Source organism: Ostrinia furnacalis, unplaced genomic scaffold (assembly GCF_004193835.3).
Source record: "Ostrinia furnacalis isolate ACB-3 unplaced genomic scaffold, ASM419383v2 OfSCF7367, whole genome shotgun sequence".
NCBI classification, from domain to species: domain Eukaryota; kingdom Metazoa; phylum Arthropoda; class Insecta; order Lepidoptera; family Crambidae; genus Ostrinia; species Ostrinia furnacalis.
The window spans coordinates 989,760-993,942 of NW_021137606.1; positions in this window are offsets into that span (position 1 = coordinate 989,760).

The window sequence follows — 4,183 nt, forward strand, 5'->3', positions numbered from 1 at the left end:
TGACTAAATTCACAATTTTATGGTGTAAATATGTATTTATACTTTGGCAAATATGTAGGTATTTTTTTTGCAATCTTCTGAACTTTATTGAAGACTGCAAAATTACTTTTAATTTTTTTTTCATTAATTGTTGGTGATCAAATAAATAAATGAACCCATTTCCATCGCAAGGATAATTTCAGAATTCAGTTTTAAAAATAACTAAAGGTCTTTTTATAGGTTCTAATAAAACAAAGAAGAAAGTGCACCATTACAAACATAACCCTTTTTCTGGCGCATTCGGATAAAAAACGATTGACCTGTTTCCCATTCCAAAATGCACAGAAAATCCTCATGCCCAGCAAACGTAGCCGATACAGAAAAAGAATCAAACGTAATTCAATTAACGACTCGGCTCGCTCGCAGCTTGTTTGCGATCAATCGATTTCAATTTCAATTGATTCCGATTTCTCGTTTCCCTGACTCGGCTCCAATATTCTTAGTATCGGTAAAAAGACGCAACAAACTTTTCTAGAGACTAAATCCGAGGACTTATTATTACCTAAAAGGTATCGGATTTGGACACTGTTCAGAAAATAATTGGTTGAACTAACTCAGGAACGTGGATTTTAAATTGAAACGGCTGGCTCTTTTTCGTTACCGATGTGTAGGGTGGGTGCACCAGTCCCACACCAGGAACCTGTAGTACACCATTTCTAATTTCACATCAAAATATTAACAATCTGTCGATTTTCCCGCCACTTTTGTTACGTTTGGTAGCACTGCCGTACTTCTACCAATCATTAGTCCTAAATAAAAGCGACAAACACGACTTGCACGATCTGGTCAACCTTAGGCACATTGCTACTTTCTACATTGATTGTTAAATAAAAACAAACCTTACAGCTATTAAGAACATTGGAATAAGCTACTTGATTCTATGATAGACAAGGAGTAGTTAATTCTTTTTTTTGCAATTATCGTTGTAATAATTGAGTCACAATCACAATATCAAAATTACCTACTTTTGAAATGTCGCTTATTCGGTTTGTTACTGGTACACCCACCCCATTTGATTTGAAATCAATACAAGGGACCTAAAACGTAATCTGTTCAAAAACATCTGACAGTACCCAAAATCATATTGGCAGAGAATGCCTTACGGCATTAAGGTCGCCTTATGCACGTACAAATTAATATGGCATTATAAAATGTACCTATGTAACAGGTAGATTAAATAAAAACAGAATCTCAATTAATCGCAAGACGCGCGTCTTTGTGCTTATTTAAAAACTACAGGGTTGCTAAAAATGTGTAAAGCCCGGTCCGTGAGCACGTAGAATTTTGTTGACTACTATAGTCTTCGTCTATTTTAGAAAAGTACATACTTTGTAATGAATATCATTCAGGCCGTTTAGTGGTTTAAGATATTTATTTTCTCAAAAGATTACAAAAATCACTTACAGAGAAAATACAATTCAACAAAAATATTAATTATGTAAACGCGCGAACACAAAAGTGGGTACCTATCTCATGTATATTATTGATATAGATCAGAAACAGTAAAGGTCCAAGGATCGTTTATGGCAGTTTTAATATAAAAATAATATGAGGGTAGATAAATAAGTTATATCAGCGACCGCGGTCCACGCGAAATTTTAAAGAGGGTAGTTGAGTTTATTCGCACATTCCAATGGCGCGCAGTTTGCATCGTCCAGTTTGCGTCGGGACCGTCTAGTGGAGGGCCCACAGTATTGTTCATTTTAAGTTCTTGGTGGTGGCTTTAAATTATTGAGTAAACATTTTATAGTAGTGTTCGGTGTTCTTTAAATTTTTTTGCAATTATATTGTTGGAGTACTATGTGATTAATTGTATTATGTGTCTTTTACTACAATTAACTGTGCGGGTGACTTCTCGACGCGGCGGTTATAGCTATTTGTTTGTACTTCAGTACATTAATTACTTATATTGTGTACGTTTACGAACCGGAGGACTGTGGCAGCAATATCTTATACAGATTTGGTTTAGGTAAGTGGTTACAGTATTTTTAGTATTTTTTAGAGTTCCATAGTTCTGATAAGGATTAACCCTTATAGTTTCGATATGTCTGTCTGTGTGTCTGTCTGTCCGAGGTTTTGCTTGGAAACTATTGCCACTAGAGAGCTGTAATTTTGTGAACGTATAATATGTATTATTAATCACGCCCACAAAACGGTAAAATAAAATTTTGAAATAATTTTTTTTAGTGTATCTCCCCTACATTTGAAATGGGAATGATTTTTTTTTTCATCTTCTACCCCATCGTGTGGGGTATCGTTGAATAGGTCTTTTAAAATGGCTCGGGGGTGTAGGAAAAATTCGTAATAGTACTGCCTTTCGTAAACTTTCAAGGAAAACTATAACGGTTAAGATACATCAGTTAGTTTAAGAGTAATAGTCATTTATCTCATGTATTATAAAATTTCTTAACTAGTAAACAATAGAGATGAAACGGATATCCGGTAACTATCCGGTAGGCCGGATATCCGGCCTAAATTTACTATCCGGCCGGATACCGGATAGTAACTCACTATCCGGCCGGATACCGGATATTACAAAACTACAATAATTTCCTATTAATAAAATGAAATACATTAATCTTTGAGGTAAACATCAATAAAATGGATTATAATAATGACGGCTTTTATTTAAAGTCCAAAAAGTTACAAAAAAACATATTAAGCCTTTAAAAAAACAAATTTATTTTTCTAGGCAATAGCCCATACATCTAATGACGAATACTTAAATAGTAAATATCTGTTGATTGCCAAATAAAATAGGCGATCTTTTTTTCACTGATGGTCTGATGTCATGATGCAGTTCAGTCAGATTACGCAGCAAGTAAACTAATTTATGGACATCATCCATTTTGGTCCAAAATCAAAAGTGACAAATGCTAAGGCAGACGTGTTCTGTCAAAATACAGCCCTTTTTTTGTTGGCCGGCACTGTAGGTACTCATTAATCAGAGTAATAAATTAACTCCATGAATGAACAGAGCGTATTGAGTAGCGTCCTGCGTTCCCACATCATTGCCCAATACAATTAACAATAGGAAACAATAGTTATACTGTTCCTTGTATGTGTCGGCGGCTGAGCCCGCCAGTTTTATTTTAGTCGCAATTACACCTTTAAAGAAATCACATGTTTTACTGTTCCAACCTTCTGACGTACGTTTTGTGGACTTAACAGTAATATACCTGAACATAACGTATATCAATATAATTACGTACTTACATCGGGTATATAAAAATAACGTACATTGGTGACCCCGACGTGATCATTACGTANGACTTGTACACGGATGCACTGTCTGGCACGATCGATGCCATGCCTCCGGACCGCACTGAGCACTTCGGGTTCACTCGACATAACATCAAAAAATCTCGAAAACTAGCATTGTAAAAATATGGTTGTATTATCTAAAACGAATTAATTTAAGATGTTTTATTTGTCCCTTAAATCTCGTCTGTCTTTTGGAGGTGACCTTATAATAGGCGCTCAGTAAGTTTTCTGTACTGCGGTTACAGAGCACACCGATGCCGCGCCGCTACCGCACCGACAAGTCAGGATACGGCCAACGTGTTTTAATAGTAACGTTCACACGAACATCCCGTTTGCAGTGTTCCGCAACAAACCGATCCGTTCTTCTTCTTCTTCTTCTTTTCGTGTCGACAACAAACCTACATAGTGTCAGCCCAAAACTCCGCCACAAGAGTGGCGTTGTCAGTAGAACTCATCAAATCCTCCTGAGTGCAGTTGCTTGGGCACTCAGGGCATGAAATCAGGTGCTTCATCGACTGAGGAGCGAAACCGCACCTGCACTCCATGTTTAAGCCATCCAACCTGGCCAGATTGTCCTTGGCCAACCTGCGTCCGAAGTCTATTTAAAGATCCGTTCACATTTGCTAATTTCGAATTTCAAACGCACATGTGATATTCACACGGCAGTCCAGTTTTTTGGGATGACAGTCCAGTTGCAGGATGACAGTCCAGTTGCGGGATGACAGTCCAGTTGCGCGATGACAGTCCAGTTTCGGGATGACAGTCCAGTTGCGGGATGACAGTCCAGTTGCGGGATGACAGTCCAGTTGCGGGATGACAGTCCAGTTGCGGGATGACAGTCCAGTTGCGGGATGACAGTCCAGTTTCGGGATGACAGTCC